This window comes from Ylistrum balloti, unplaced genomic scaffold (genome assembly GCF_031769215.1).
Source record: "Ylistrum balloti isolate Yb309-2 unplaced genomic scaffold, AGI_CSIRO_Ybal_v1 Utg370394, whole genome shotgun sequence".
In the NCBI taxonomy this organism is placed as follows: Eukaryota; Metazoa; Mollusca; class Bivalvia; order Pectinida; family Pectinidae; genus Ylistrum; species Ylistrum balloti.
The window spans coordinates 227,512-245,628 of NW_026782272.1; the positions used below are offsets into that span (position 1 = coordinate 227,512).

The 18,117-nt window shown below is 35.0% G+C and overlaps 1 long non-coding RNA gene across 1 annotated transcript; it reads right to left on the minus strand.

Annotated features, from left to right (window-relative positions):
• Positions 1-712: 712 nt before the first annotated feature.
• LOC132554353 (uncharacterized) lies at positions 713-8,508 on the minus strand. Its single transcript, XR_009554392.1, has 6 exons — positions 8,156-8,508; positions 7,578-7,695; positions 6,973-7,098; positions 5,268-5,344; positions 4,391-4,494; positions 713-3,931 (listed from the first exon to the last, which is right to left on the minus strand). It is a non-coding gene; the product is annotated as an uncharacterized LOC132554353 (long non-coding RNA).
• Between the last annotated feature and the right edge of the window lie 9,609 nt (positions 8,509-18,117).

The window sequence follows — 18,117 nt, forward strand, 5'->3', positions numbered from 1 at the left end:
ACATGTGAGCTGCAAAAAGTACAAAGAACACTTTTGTGGTGCACCTTTTTAAAACCATACATGTGTGGATATTAATCCAAATATACGAGGTGCACCCCGTATCACTTTTGTTGATACGAAAAAAAAAAGAAATTACACCACCTGTGGAACAGATATTAAGATATATCATGCAGGAATACTGTTTCCAATAAATGATAATTGACGTTTTTCCAACACAATATATTTGTCAAAGTTTTCATGAGAGAATGAATTATAAATTGTGTCTTTTGTTAAAGTATGGTGATTATGGACAGGTCATTTTAGACTTCACGGACAGTTTGGAACAGCTAATGCTCACAATTAGGTACAAGTCATCCCAAACGTCGCAGATGAATCACCTCTGATATTGTCTACTGGACGATTCACTTCAGATATAACAGTCGGCAACTTCCTGAATTTAATAGTAATTTAAGCCCAGAATTATGGACAAGTCATCCTAGACGTCATGGATGAATCACCTCAGATTATTGATAACCAGACGAATAGCCTCAGATATTCCTGACCGTCATTTTCTTGAATACAACAGTGGTTGAAGCCCACAATTATGGACAAGTCTTCCAAGAATTTACGAATTAAACTCCGGTATCGCCAAATGGACAAAAACACCTCAGATATCTAAAAACTACAAAACCGTTCTTTTTTTTTTACAAAAATATTTTATTATTCCAGCGATAATTGAGACTGCCAGGGTTGGGGCCCTGGGATCAGTCCCTTACAAATGATGCCCTCTCCACAGAAGGGTTCTCGCACACCACACACCATTCATACGTACAAAATATAAATATTTACAGTCTATTTTTTTATCTCTTTTTTCACAACTTCTTCACAGCACTTTCAAACAGTTCATATAATATAATATAATAAAATAGTTTTGTTTTATAAAAGTTGATAAAAATTTTCACACACCTTTCACACATAAAAATTTTCACACACCTTTCATACATAACGCACACTAAATATCTTGCAATAACAAACAAGGACCTTTGGACTGATGGAGGCCTTTAGGGGGAAGGTTGGGGTTTCTATTTCTTCTGATTAAAGGAGACTTTTAAGGGACATAAATCCATTTTATTGCCTAAATGATAACACCTCAAAAACAAAAAACTGAAGAACTTTGATACCAGTAGATGAAAATTAAAATATATTATCTCAAAGAAGACCTGGAAAATTCCCCATTTTTGCTCAAAATCCAACACTGTTGTTCTTTTGGGCAATAAATTTTTCAACAGTCATTACTTTTTTGAAAATAGATTTACGTGCCAAAAAGTTTGGTATTAAATGATTAACTTGACTGTAGTATATGTGATGTTTTGTGAGGAGGAGAAAGAGGTTTAAAAACTTACTGAACCATTGATTGCCAAACAAGATGTCAATTTCTCTAAAATAATATAGGTCAATTGGATCATAGTGTGAATACCAGTGGTAAACCTCAAAAATTTGTACTGAATAAAAACATTTAGAAAAGATGTGTTCCACTGTTTCAGGTTCTCTTTGACAGAAAGTACATTTGTTATTGGGAACAATCTGCATTTTGTACAATAAATCATTGGTTGGTAGGATCCTGTGACATATCTTATACTGAAATGTTTGTAATTTTGTCTCCTGTGTATAATTGGATACATTCTTGTATAAACTACTCCAATCCATTGGAGATGTTTGAAAGTTTAATACTGATTGCCATTTCTCTTGGCTTTTAATTTTATTTGGCAGTAAACATGGAATATAAAAATGTGGAATTGGTTTTTGATAACATCATTGAAAGTATGTCTTTTCTTTTTAATGGCCTAACATTTATTCCATTAAGAAATTCTTCCCTATATTCTTGTTTCCATTTTCTATCTACTTTTCTGACTAGTGCATAATATTTTAAATAGTGTAAACCAGGTGTTCCTTGGAATTCAATAAAATTTTTAACATTACCATGATTATCAAAAATATCAGATATAGTCTTTAATCCATGTTGTTTCCATTGTGTGAAATGTCTAAAAGATTCAAATGTTGACAGATTAAAGATAATTTCCCCAAGATGCTCATCAAGAGTTTTTGGTTCTGACTAATTCTGCAAGAGACTTAATTGCATCTTTCCAAAAACATACATGTTCCTCTCAAAATTTTTTATTTCCAATCCAATATAAACTTGATTTATGTAAATTTATTTTTAACCCTGAAATGATTTTAGCAAATTGTTTTAACAAATTAACAACTGATTTGAGAGATTTTTCAGAACCATCCATTAGTAATTAAGCATCATCAGCATACAGAATCAAACATAGATCCCTGTTATTAATAATAATACCTTTTACATCCTTGTTAGCTTTAATCGCTATTGGTAAAAGTTCTACCACTATTACAAAAATATATGGTGAGTGGGTCACCTTGACGACAACCACACCCTAAATTAGAGAGATGGCCATTGTTTATTATGCAACTTTTTGAATGTTTGTATAAAATTTCTAACCAATGGCGGAGAGAGGGCCCAAAATTGAAGGAGTGTAGAGCTTTTTTTGACAAAATTCCATTTGATAGAATCAAATACTTTTTCAAAGTCTAACAAATACAAAACCTTACCCACGGTCAGATGATGTAAAAATGACAAAAACTGAAAACTTACTTTTCCAGATCTGGACACCATAAAAGAATTTCAAAAAATGTAGAACTATTTGGTAGCAACATAACTCATATCAAATCTTCTAATTCTTCAACCAAACTTTCAACACTGCATGACAGTGTCTTGACATAAGAAAAGGCCCAATGGTCTAACAGTCACCTGAATTCCATAAACATAATTAACGGTCATCCTATATTATGGATTCTAAAAAAATCTATATGAGCTGACTTAATTCCCCTCCCCACGGGAAAATGTAAGGATCGTGAAAATCATAATTTGGGTTAAAGCATCTCAAAAACCCTTCTATCTATGAAAAGTATTTGATTCTTCCATATCTGAGTGTTGGAGATTTTGAAAATTTTATGCAATTCGACACTGCCAAAGTCCCCTAGTTCGGAGACATTGTACTTCATTCCATTGGCCATGAAAATATCTACCAAATTTCATTAAAATTGGCTCAGGGGTTTTCAAAAGAAGTAAAAGATGTATATTAATTTACAATAGATGGGCAAAATGCAAGAAATTCTTTCCAACTCTTTACTATCTAGTATGAAGTGCTGTTTGTATGAAATGCTGTTTAATTAAAGTTATAACAACCCTGCCAATGGTTTATAAACAGGAGGCCCATGGGCATTCTCAACTACTCTACAGCATACAAAGATACTGTTTGGTCATAGAAACATTTTCTGCAAATCTAAAAATCACTCTTTATACATGCTACTACACAAATGCTATTATTCCGAACCTATTGCTTATTAAAAAAAATTTAATCTAAACTCGCTTAACCAAAAAGATCTTTAACATAGGTCAAGGTCAATCATTTGAACAAAACGATTGTCCTTCATCCACTAACATTGAAAAACCAATTTTAACAGCCTTGACCTTTTTGTAATTGACAAGAAGTCATTAAAAGATTTTAACAAATTTGACCCTTATGACCTTTAAAAAGTGAAAATATAGATAACATGAACATAATTCATTCCAGCATACTACGGGCCGCTCACCAGAACTTTTTTTGGATATTAAGAAGAAATCATTTCCAAGATTATTAAAACATTTATCCCTGTGACCTTGAAAATGGGTCAAGGTATTTTTCTGTTTATTGAAGAGCAGCAGACTTTCGTTTTTTAATGGGCTTCAATATATATTCATCATAAAATTTTTCGGCGATATTTAACACAGAATAATCACATAGCTCAATGGCACCCACAATGTCAGGTGATGTCATATGGTGTAAATCCTCATATTCATCCCCTTCAGCTAATGATGACTCCTGGATAAGGTCTGTAATAAAGATATCTTCATATAATAATGGCCACTTCAGTCATTTTATTTCTACTTAATTGTTTTAAACCAATATTGTTCAGATAGTCATTTACAGTCCTTCAGCAATGTGAAAATATATAAAAAAGATACAGGGACTAGGTCATGAAGGTAAGAGGCAATCACTAAGCCTGGTGATAACAAAATAGTGTTTTAAGGTTATTCAGAAAAGATGATGGTGGTCCAAGAAAGAATCTGTTTTCATTAGAACTTATGCACTTTTCATTACTAAAATATTTTAATTCACACTTTTAGTATAGTAGTAATGATTCTCTGGTGTGTCAGAGCAGAAAACAATACTAGGACTCAAGATTGATGTACAGATAAAAAAAAAGTTTTTGAAATATTCTTTGGATTAGTAAAAATTTTCATTTTTAAGTTGAATTGAAGCACCATAAATCTGATTCAAAGGAAACAAACCTTCTATTTGGATGTCTTGTAGGGATTTGTCCAAAACTCCCACACGGTCTTGTAGTAGTAGTATCTTGGCTATTTGTGTTTCTTCTAAGACATCATCTGTGCACCTGTAGCATAACAATGTTACACATATTTATAAATATATATTTGAAATATAATTCCTATGAATGGTAGCTCAGCACTTCATATTGTCAAAAGAAGAAGAATTATGGGAATTTTTTTCAAAGAAAATAAGAGTTTATATATTATTTATCTAGCAATATTTAACATCAATTTCAAAAGTCTCCTGAAAAATATCTATGGCTGAATAAATTAATGCATTTGTTCTCACCCGATACCTGATATTTTTGTAACTAGCAAACTTTTTCGCGATGGTTTTAAATAACATTTGTATCGGTGGAGTTTCACTTTTTTTTTTTTTTGTTTTTTTGTTGAAATGACAAATATTGCCACCAACTTTTTTGGCCAGAAGTATTGCATTTTATCAAAAAATTAAAATCATCTCATTTTTATCACATAAGAAAAAGTAACACAAGTTGAAGCCTGTTTTTGAAGGGAAATAATGTAAATCCTATACATTTAACAAGAACTAATATCACTATCTATGAAAAAATCTACAAAAAAAGGGTATAAATCAGCCCCATGGAGTAGTAGTAGAACAAAATAGAATGAAAACCTGTGTCACTTAATTTGACCAGATCACTTCACACTAAAACATTTCGTATGACTGAACCAAAATTTCCCATTGGAAACCTGGAGTGTGACATTTCCACTACTCTGCATAATGGTGAGATTTCAAAAACAAAATGGACAATGTTTAAATGGATCACAGTCTTGGTATATTGTATGTGTGAGCATCTTATTCTGTATTTCAAGTTACCTGTAATGTATCTAATGATTGTCAAGTGAGTGGCCCATATGATTGATAACCCATTCCATTTCATTTGGATCAAAGACCTGAAACAAAAACAGAGCATTTGAATAAGTAAGGTGACTCATTCCGACTTCTATTTATATGGGCAATTTAATTTTGTTTCCTTACACAAATACAGTATTAAAATTTCTTGGCTAAATCAATGTTTTCAAGACATATCAAGATTTTCAAGGAGTTTCAGGATTAATTCTCAATTCAAGGGATTTTCAGGCTCTGCACAAACCCTACTTATGTGTAAACACTGCTGGCAGATGATATGTCAGCAATCAAAATTTTCAAAAGTAATTTTCGAACACTTGACCAAGAAAAATCCCTGAACCAATGGGCTTCCAACCCATACCTAGAAGGTGAAAAGCTGGTGAACAATGCGAGTTTTCATCCTAAATGATATTTTCTGTCCATAATTTTGAAATTCAGTCCTGAAAATACAGCAATCTAATTTTTCGATTTGTCTGTTTCTTGACCTTTGGCCGTAAAATTTCTCTGCCCCCAACTTTAACCTCTGACCTTAAAATTGTAATTGGCTATTCTTCATTCTTATATACAGGTATACAAAACATGGTGTTTTTTCCACCTTGATTTAACAGCAGCCTATCCCTTAATAAAATAAAGTAGTGTTTTATGAAAAATTGGGAAAATATTCTTGGATTTTGCATCATTTTAGGACAAAAACTCACATTTTGGCTTGGGGAAACAACGTTTTTGCGGCTGCAAAACAAGGCAAAAAAATTCTGCTGATAATAGAAGCAAATTTTCAAAATCCAATTACTGATCCATTTATGCCAAGTTTCATAGCAACTGACAAATGGTTTATGATAGAAGATGTTACAGGTTGATAAATAAAGTGGAACAAGAGGCCTAGTGGCCTTGATGGTCACCTAAGATAAGCAATAAAGGTTAAAGGATAGTTATCAAGTGTCATAAAAAAGGAAATTGTGACACTGAATATAGACAGTGTCAATGCATGCATTCCATCAAAACTGTCATCATATATTGACTATTCTTATGTAGTTATTTCCAGGTTATTTTCGCAGTGTGGCCATGGTGATATTTTTGTTCATTAGATCATCCCATCATAAAGGTTTTAATTAAAATTTGAAAAATAAATCCTTGTTAAAATTGGTCTTGTCATATTGAAGTGGACAATGTGGGGTTTCATTTATTTTTCAGAATAATACTTTAGCTTTGTGTTGGAGATTACTATTTGAGCAGTTTTGAATCTGTGGCTACACACCAAAAATCAGCTTTACAGGAAGTGAAATTTTCATAGTGTTTACATGTGGTCATATTATGAAGGATTTCCGTGTTGGAATTTGCCGAGATGCAAGTGGTTTGTTAATATGACAGTGTTGTTGATTGTAAGATAGGTGTTTAGAAACAAATTTCTTCTATAAAGTTGTTGTGTTAGGTTGGAATTAGTAGTATTTTTGCATTTTTTTTGCATTTTTTGCATTTTTTCAGTAGGTAACCATGGCAATCACATGCACAGACAACCCCTTCCCCTGCAACAGAGACCACCCAGAAATCTAGCACAGCTGCAGCATTTAAACAAATGTCAGACATACTGTAAAATCAGAAAATATTTTATGGATTTTTTTTTTTATATGTGAAGTGGTATCATCAATGAATTTTTTAAACATGTGGATGATACCTTTTCAGGCAAACACCAAAGATTCTTTTCCAGGATCCCTGCATCTCTTCTAACCCATTCATTTGTGAGGTAGTCAGTCGGTTTCCTTGCATCTGCTGGAATTATAATAGGTACTCCTCTTCTGGTCTGAAAAGAGGGAACTTTTTTTATTCAGTAACCACTGAATGAGGCTTTTACTAACATATTGGATTAAGTTAAATAAATGGTATATATTTAATCAGACACCACATTCAAACATACTACATTTTGCAGTCATGAACTTGTGTTGTATACAAGGTATGTAAAGGTTTGGGAAAAAAGTAGGTGTTCCATGAACCCTTGAGGTCAATGGCATTGAACATGTTGCTGTTTTATAATGTGTATTTTAGCATCATGATGACATTTGTCATGCAACAACTTGCGTTGTAATACTACAAATTTGTTGGTTGCCACAGACACTGTTTGGAAAATTTTGTAATCATTATCCACTGAAAACTATATGCACAGGCCTTCTTATTACTGTGGTACTATAGTTTCAGTTTGGTGTAATGCTTTGTGCCTAATTAAAGGTTTAACCAATGCACCATTCATTCCAACAATTCAGATATAACAAATTAAATAAATACCTTTCCTCACACTGTGATAACCACCTGGTTCTCTAACAGTTTCCTTTCAAATGCTGTACAATCTCCAATCAAATGTTTGACATCTTCCTCCTCTTGTCACTCTTTGTAGTCTGTCAATCTGTAAATGGTTTAATGGGATATTTTGCACATTTTCTGGCTGCATTCTATTTAATGACTTAAAACTATTGCATCTAAACACCTTTACATACAACTGTTCTGACACTATCAAGGTTACATGAACATTGAGTTATGCATAACCCACTGCTCTCTTGACCCTTGATGCCATTTCTAATACTTGGTAACTCGCATGTACATTATGTAAGATAGAAACTGGGGTAGATGCCTTTACCCTTGGTTACATTATTTTTGGTCAAAAAAATTTGAAAGCGTCGGTTCTGACCCAAATTTTTGTATCCTTTGATGGAATATTTTGATCTTACACATGTCCATATGAAAAAGAAACAAGAGAATATTTACAAGGAACTTATTATGACTGATAGCGCTTTCAGCAGTGGATTATGAGCGATTAATTTTCCTCAGCTTTTCAAATTCAGCTCCATAACTGAATAAAATCTTACCCAATAGCCTAGAGTTCTCCAGGTCGCCTTTGATTGTACAGGAGTAGACTTGCAGAAAAAACCTCCTACATTCTACAAACAGTTTCCAGGTCCTTTTTAGACAAATCAAAATCAGCAATGGCAGCTTTCAAGTGCTCAAACTTTTCCTATACATCCTCTGCTGCGGAAGAACTTTGGCCATTTTGTTACTCCTGTTGCCCAGTAGATTGCCATTGCCTGCAGGAGGACTTCCCCTTCACCATATGCTTTTTGGTCTCCCTGTATTATTGCTCGATCAAATTTTCCAGAAATCATGTTTGATGTCAAAGCCAAGTTTAATTGCATTGCTTGGGTGCTTTAGATTGTCGTCATCTTCGGCTGAAGGAGATGCAACTAATGAGGTGGCCTCCACAATTGCATCAAAATGTTCAGGTTTCAGACTTGACTCTTTACCATTAGGACCTAATGGAATCGGTTTCAGAGTTTTTAGCTTAAGCAGTAATCTACCAATAAGTTGAACAATTTCTGATGTATAGCTGCCTCTCTTCAAATTATTCCCTAATTCTTCTCCATCCACTGGTTTCCTAATTGGATAATGATAACGTTATTTCTTGCAGTCTTTCCTATTTTGTCCATCTTTGTTTTCCCAAATACTTCATTCATAAAATTCCTACTTGTGATTGGTTGAATTCTTTTGAAAATTGAAAATCTGATGCTGTTAACAGTTCTGACGAGGTTTTTGTTCAACATCCTTTGTCCTTGCCGAACAAGTCTTCAGATACTTCTGCATTCAATTTTTTTCCCACCCAGAGAAAAAAATTTCGTCATGGGCAACTGAAAAAAGGATGATGGCCTTCTTTCAAGGATAATGTCTCCTCTTTTTATTGATGCCATGTTAAATTCATGATTAAACATGCCTCTGAGCAAAGTATGGAGTCTGTTTTTCCTTTTTTGGGTCTTTTTCTTTTTGTATCTCTTTTACATAGAAGTTACCTTCAAGTTTTTGTCGACTTCTTTCTATATGTTGTGCAAAGTTGCAAACTCTGATATAACAAACACCACAAAACTGATCGCCGTTATCCCTATCCATTTTTTAAATTTGTTTTCCTGTTTTGGATGCGACAGATTTCATGACTTTCTTGATGTACAACTTCAGATTTTTCACATCTCTCAACATTGTCTGAAGATTTACTGTGAATACACTAAGAAAGCAAGAGATACACTTCACAAAATTCTGATTAACTATCTTCACTATACAAAACAGCGTCCCCCAAAAAATCCCAGTTAGGTTCCTGTTCTAAATAGTTCTCTATTGAAGTATTTTCGTCCTCATTTATTTCCTCCGAGACCTCGAAAAGAGGGCATTGGCAAGAAGCTGTATGAGAATGAGAGGTTAGCAGATCAGACCAACAAAAAAGACCACCAGCCTTCTTGCTCATCTGCTAAAAAATCCATCAGCCAAAAGCTGTATTAGAATGAGAGGATAGAAGATGAGATCTCAAAAAGAGGCCATTTGCCAGAAGCTGTATGAGAATGAGAGGATGAAAGATGAGATCCCAAAAAGAGGCCATTTGCCAGGAGCTGTATGAGAATGAGAGGATGAAAGATGAGATCCCAAAAAGAGGCCATTTGCAGGAAGCTGTATGAAAATGATATTCACAGAGATCTCAAAAATAGGTCATCGGTTAGAAGCTGTATAAGAATGAGAGGATAGAAGATGAGGCCTCAGTCACATGTCTATATAACCATCCATACATCTTCTGCTCCAGTCACATTTCTATATAACCATCCATACATCTTCTGCTCCAGTCACATTTCTATATAACCATCCATACATCTTCTGCTCCAGTCACATGTCTATATAACCATCCATACATCTACTGCTCCAGTCACATGTCTATATAAGCATTCATAAATCTACTGCTCCAGTCACATGTCTATATAACCATCCACACATCTTCTGCTGCAGTCACATGTCTATATAACCATCCATACATCTTCTGCTCCAGTCACATTTCTATATAAGCATTCATACATCTACTGCTGCAGTCACTTGTCTATATAACCATCCATACATCTTCTGCTGCAGTCACATGTCTATATAACCATTCATACATCTACTGCTGCAGTCACATTTCTATATAACCATCCATACATCTACTGCTGCAGTCACATTTCTATATAACCATCCATACATCTACTGCTGCAGTCACATTTCTATATAACCATCCACACATTTACTGCTTTAGTCACATGTTTATATCCATCCATACATTTACTACTGCAGTAACATGTCTACATAACCATTTCTATATCCATCACCATTACCTACAACAGCTATATACAGCCATGTCGGGTCATCACAGCCAAGGATCCACCTGCAAGATATTTCCGAGAGTAATTCAGACATAAGACGATCTACAAAAACACTGTATACCCATCGGTTTTGGTCAAACTGGTGATGCTGCACCACCACTGTGATTACTGTTGACAAAACAAATCTCAAACAAGAGTGCCGTCGACACAATATATGCTGCCACAAAATATAAATATCAAGATAAAATAGCATAAATCTTACAAAAATCAATCAACCCTAAAATCGCCCCTTCATGCACATCTACCCATTGTAATCGTGACATTGAGCAAGTTTCATGAAAATCTCATCATTAGTTTAGGAGTTGTGTCACAAAGCTCCACTAAGAGCAAGCTACAGGTACAAAGTTGAAAATGACATAAATCTTACAAAAATCAACGAACCAAAAAATCGCCCCTTCATGCACATCTACCCATTGTAATCGTGACATTGAGCAAGTTTCATGAAAATCTCATCATTAGTTTAGGAGGAGTTGCGTTCACAAGAAATGGTCGTACAGACAGACGTACTGACACAAGGACGGACAGACAAACAAGATGACAACAATATACGACCGCCTCCGGCGGCCTATAAAAAAATCATACACAAATGATTTTAAAGAATTTTTCTACAAAACATTCACAGTATTTAATATTCCTAACCATTACTCGATAAATAAAACATACTTAAACTTTGTACATATGAACCTCACGGCAACCTTTAGCTACAATCCTCCAAGCCATGGCTCACTCCAAGGGACTGAGGAATTAGGGTCTAAAGGGTCTGACTAAAGGGCACTGAGGAATAGGGTCTACAGGGTCTGAACCTAAGGGACTAAAGAGTAGAGTTTAAAGGGGCTATCTGACTATAAAGCTATAAACAATAAATATGGCCTAAATTTAAGGAATTTTATATAAATAATCCCTTTCAGAAATTGTTCCTTTTTCATGAAAATTTGATGAAAAACAGTTACGGTCTACCTTGAATTTACCGAATCATTTCGCAGTAAATTTAGAAATAATTTTCCCATTTGAAAGGCAAAATAACCAGAAAATTAATTTGGAAAGGATTTGCTACTTCAAGATCAATAGTAACTTTTCTTTATCAATTATCATTTGTAAAACTAATACATGTGTAGCATACTACAAATAATCACAGTTCCCAATTTGTTAGCGGGACCAATACACCAGTGCAGGTATTAGTAGGGTAGTGCGCGCCTGTTTACAGTACAGGTGTTAGAGAGGACAATGGAACTATGATTGTATGCAGCATACAGAGTTATTGAGTAAAACTAATGAATTTGAATAAATCAATGTTTGAATTTTTTTTTTTAATCAAGAAAAACTTTCAATTGATGATATTTTGATCCCATTCTTGAAAAGTCATAAAAATATTTACAGTAATGTCATCTTTCAAGTTGCAATAAAAGCACCTCTAGAATTTATTTAAATTTAGGCAGAAGAAATCTTGAGTGTAGGGCAACCGAGTTTCGTATTGATGGAGGTCTCGGCCCCCAAGGCCCTAGGGGTGGGTCTGGGACAAAAATGTGGCCTTATAAGAGAAATAGAGAAGATGCTTTGTGGGAAGGGAAACCAATTTTGTATATGAGATGTGGGTCTGACCCCCCCCCAAGGACCTCGGGGGTAACGCCTACTATCTAAAATACAGATGTACAGCTTTAAAAACTGTGATTAAATTAAGATATATTGACTGCGTTTAGTCTGAAGGGTCTTTGTGGGAAGGGAAAGGAGTGAGGCCAAATGAGGAAACAGATCATCTTCAATGCAAATCAACAAAACCAGGTGCACCATACACGCCCTAAACCTTATAACTGCAGCCACCTCCCTCCAATACAGTACTGCCTATCCAGGTATTCAGTTACAACAGCTCCAGTTCAGCAAGGCCAGGTCGTCTCATCCCAGAGTCCACCTTAAAATTTCAATCCAAGACGACTGAATACTTCAGATTTTCAACAAAACCACTGTATACCCATCAGTTTTGGTAATATTGGTGAAGCTGCACCACCACTGTCATTACTGTTCACAAAACAAATCTCACAAAAATCATACACAAATCATTTTAAAGAATTTTTAAACAAAACATTCACAGTATTTATCATTCCTCACGATTACTTGATTAATAAAACATACTTAAACTTGGTATAAATATACCTAACGGCAACCTACAGCTACAGTCCTCCAAGCCATCCTCCAATCAAGGGCAGCCACGCGATGTAATCAGTTAACACAGATCCAGTACGGTACAGTCATCATAAATCCCCACAATCTTCATTTCCATGAAACCATTCACCATCACTGCCATAACCATATCAATCCCTGAAATCATCACCATTACCTACAACAGCTATATACAGCCATGTCGGGTCATCACAGCCAAGGATCCACCTGCAAGATATTATTCCGAGAGTAATTCAGACATAAGACGATCTACAAAAACACTGTATACCCATCGGTTTTGGTCAAACTGGTGATGCTGCACCACCACTGTGATTACTGTTGACAAAACAAATCTCAACAATATATGCTGCCACAAGAGTGCCGTCGACACAATATATGCTGCCACAAAATATAAATATCAAGATAAAATAGCATAAATCTTACAAAAATCAATCAACCCTAAAATCGCCCCTTCATGCACATCTACCCATTGTAATCGTGACATTGAGCAAGTTTCATGAAAATCTCATCATTAGTTTAGGAGTTGTGTCACAAAGCTCCACTAAGAGCAAGCTACAGGTACAAAGTTGAAAATGACATAAATCTTACAAAAATCAACGAACCAAAAAATCGCCCCTTCATGCACATCTACCCATTGTAATCGTGACATTGAGCAAGTTTCATGAAAATCTCATCATTAGTTTAGGAGGAGTTGCGTTCACAAGAAATGGTCGTACAGACAGACGTACTGACACAAGGACGGACAGACAAACAAGATGACAACAATATACGACCGCATCCGGCGGCCTATAAAAAAATCATACCAAATGATTTTAAAGAATTTTTCTACAAAACATTCACAGTATTTAATATTCCTAACCATTACTCGATAAATAAAACATACTTAAACTTGGTACATATGAACCTCACGACAACCTTTAGCTACAATCCTCCAAGCCATGGCTCACTCCAAGGGACTGAGGAATTAGGGTCTAAAGGGTCTGACTAAAGGGCACTGAGGAATAGGGTCTACAGGGTCTGAACCTAAGGGACTAAAGAGTCGAGTTTAAAGGGGCTATCTGACTATAAAGCTATAAACAATAAATATGCCCTAAATTTAAGGAATTTTATATAAATAATCCCTTTCAGAAATTGTTCCTTTTTCATGAAAATTTGATGAAAAACAGTTACGGTCTACCTTGAATTTACCGAATCATTTCGCAGTAAATTTAGAAATAATTTTCCCATTTGAAAGGCAAAATAACCAGAAAATTAATTTGGAAAGGATTTGCTACTTCAAGATCAATAGTAACTTTTCTTTATCAATTATCATTTGTAAAACTAATACATGTGTAGCATACTACAAATAATCACAGTTCCCAATTTGTTAGCGGGACCAATACACCAGTGCAGGTATTAGTAGGGTAGTGCGCGCCTGTTTACAGTACAGGTGTTAGAGAGGACAATGGAACTATGATTGTATGCAGCATACAGAGTTATTGAGTAAAACTAATGAATTTGAATAAATCAATGTTTGAATTTTTTTTTTTAATCAAGAAAAACTTTCAATTGATGATATTTTGATCCCATTCTTGAAAAGTCATAAAAATATTTACAGTAATGTCATCTTTCAAGTTGCAATAAAAGCACCTCTAGAATTTATTTAAATTTAGGCAGAAGAAATCTTGAGTGTAGGGCAACCGAGTTTCGTATTGATGGAGGTCTCGGCCCCCCAAGGCCCTAGGGGTGGGTCTGGGACAAAAATGTGGCCTTATAAGAGAAATAGAGAAGATGCTTTGTGGGAAGGGAAACCAATTTTGTATATGAGATGTGGGTCTGATCCCCCACCCCCAACCCCCAAGGACCTCGGGGGTAACGCCTACTATCTAAAATACAGATGTACAGCTTTAAAAACTGTGATTAAATTAAGATATATTGACTGCGTTTAGTCTGAAGGGTCTTTGTGGGAAGGGAAAGGAGTGAGGCCAAATGAGGAAACAGATCATCTTCAATGCAAATCAACAAAACCAGGTGCACCATACACGCCCTAAACCTTATAACTGCAGCCACCTCCCTCCAATACAGTACTGCCTATCCAGGTATTCAGTTACAACAGCTCCAGTTCAGCAAGGCCAGGTCGTCTCATCCCAGAGTCCACCTTCAAATTTCAATCCAAGACGACTGAATACTTCAGATTTTCAACAAAAACACTGTATACCCATCAGTTTTGGTAATATTGGTGAAGCTGCACCACCACTGTCATTACTGTTCACAAAACAAATCTCACAAAAATCATACACAAATCATTTTAAAGAATTTTTAAACAAAACATTCACAGTATTTATCATTCCTCACGATTACTTGATTAATAAAACATACTTAAACTTGGTATAAATATACCTAACGGCAACCTACAGCTACAGTCCTCCAAGCCATCCTCCAATCAAGGGCAGCCACGCGATGTAATCAGTTAACACAGATCCAGTACGGTACAGTCATCATAAATCCCCACAATCTTCATTTCCATGAAACCATTCACCATCACTGCCATAACCATATCAATCCCTGAAATCATCACCATTACCTACAACAGCTATATACAGCCATGTCGGGTCATCACAGCCAAGGATCCACCTGCAAGATATTATTCCGAGAGTAATTCAGACATAAGACGATCTACAAAAACACTGTATACCCATCGGTTTTGGTCAAACTGGTGATGCTGCACCACCACTGTGATTACTGTTGACAAAACAAATCTCAAACAAGAGTGCCGTCGACACAATATATGCTGCCACAAAATATAAATATCAAGATAAAATAGCATAAATCTTACAAAAATCAATCAACCCTAAAATCGCCCCTTCATGCACATCTACCCATTGTAATCGTGACATTGAGCAAGTTTCATGAAAATCTCATCATTAGTTTAGGAGTTGTGTCACAAAGCTCCACTAAGAGCAAGCTACAGGTACAAAGTTGAAAATGACATAAATCTTACAAAAATCAACGAACCAAAAAATCGCCCCTTCATGCACATCTACCCATTGTAATCGTGACATTGAGCAAGTTTCATGAAAATCTCATCATTAGTTTAGGAGGAGTTGCGTTCACAAGAAATGGTCGTACAGACAGACGTACTGACACAAGGACGGACAGACAAACAAGATGACAACAATATACGACCGCATCCGGCGGCCTATAAAAAAATCATACACAAATGATTTTAAAGAATTTTTCTACAAAACATTCACAGTATTTAATATTCCTAACCATTACTCGATAAATAAAACATACTTAAACTTGGTACATATGAACCTCACGACAACCTTTAGCTACAATCCTCCAAGCCATGGCTCACTCCAAGGGACTGAGGAATTAGGGTCTAAAGGGTCTGACTAAAGGGCACTGAGGAATAGGGTCTACAGGGTCTGAACCTAAGGGACTAAAGAGTAGAGTTTAAAGGGGCTATCTGACTATAAAGCTATAAACAATAAATATGGCCTAAATTTAAGGAATTTTATATAAATAATCCCTTTCAGAAATTGTTCCTTTTTCATGAAAATTTGATGAAAAACAGTTACGGTCTACCTTGAATTTACCGAATCATTTCGCAGTAAATTTAGAAATAATTTTCCCATTTGAAAGGCAAAATAACCAGAAAATTAATTTGGAAAGGATTTGCTACTTCAAGATCAATAGTAACTTTTCTTTATCAATTATCATTTGTAAAACTAATACATGTGTAGCATACTACAAATAATCACAGTTCCTAATTTGTTAGGGGGACCAATATACCAGTGCAGGTATTAGTAGGGTAGTGCGCGCCTGTTTACAGTACAGGTGTTAGAGAGGACAATGGAACTATGATTGTATGCAGCATACAGAGTTATTGAGTAAAACTAATGAATTTGAATAAATCAATGTTTGAATTTTTTTTTTAATCAAGAAAAACTTTCAATTGATGATATTTTGATCCCATTCTTGAAAAGTCATAAAAATATTTACAGTAATGTCATCTTTCAAGTTGCAATAAAAGCACCTCTAGAATTTATTTAAATTTAGGCAGAAGAAATCTTGAGTGTAGGGGAACCAAGTTTCGTATTGATGGAGGTCTCGGCCCCCAAGGCCCTAGGGGTGGGTCTGGGACAAAAATGTGGCCTTATAAGAAAAATAGAGAAGATGCTTTGTAGGAAGGGAAACCAATTTTGTATATGAGCTATGTATAGTTATATATATAGTGGGGATAGCATCGGTTTCTGCAATCAAACCCAGAAGTGGATCCAGACCCCATGTTTTAAAAACTGTGTAAATTTATATATCTTGCCCACTGACAAGATATAAATTTACCCTGGGCAAGAGATGCTGGTTCTGGGTGAAGGAGGAGGCCAGAGAAGGATAACAAAACATCCCCAATGGCAAATCAATAAACCCTGCTCACCAATCAACAATAGTTTTGGAGAGGTTGTTCAACTAAATTCCTCCAAGATCAGTCATTTGGTCATCCATGGTAACCAAGTGGAAACAAGCTTCTTCAAAAACGGTATTGTATTTGTCATCCCCCAAACGTTTTTATATAAAATTTTCAACTTAATCATATAATACCTTATTTTTGAACAATATGTTTTGGAATATCTAATTATCAAATTATAAGCTAAACTAGAAAATGTCTGTAAGACATGAATGCCCCCGCCCCCCCATGTGAAATAATAGTGAAAGGTCCGAATGAAGTTGTTAGGTGGTACATACTATTTGGGATCCACGACGCGATTAATAAAACATACTTAAACGGTACGGGAAGACGGGACGCGACGTAACGGGACGCGACGGGACAGGACGGACATGGGCAACGCTATATGCCCCCGGCCATAAATGGCAGGGGCATAAAAAGTGAAAGGCACAACTTGATATCATAGGGATGTAGCACGCCAACTTTGAAAAATATTGCTTCAGTACTTTATTAGATACACTTCACAATATTTCAAAATATCTACAAAATGATTTTTAATTCAATTATTAATTTAAAAAGAAAGAAAACCTTATAATGATGTATGATTGATTAATAAATGATAAACAATTAACAATCAACAAGTTTTGCGATGTAGTTATATAACTAGCTGTGTTCAATACTGATAGAAAGTGAAAGCATTCTCTGTTGGGAGTAATATTTTCTTTTTTGTAACTAAGTTACATAAATTACCTCATTTACTTAATTATTATATGAATTAATATAGCAAATATTAAGCATTGTAATTTTTACTAAAATTTTTAATTCAATTTTGAAAAAAAATAACTAGTTATTGCATCAGGTGAGGTTAAACGATCAATCAATTACATCAGATCATCGTCCTATCACCACCAACCGAGGGGATCAGCATTTTATCAAATAGGACATTTGATGTGATTTTGGTTGATTTACATTTTTTTTTTTTTTAATTGATTTTTGAAGAATT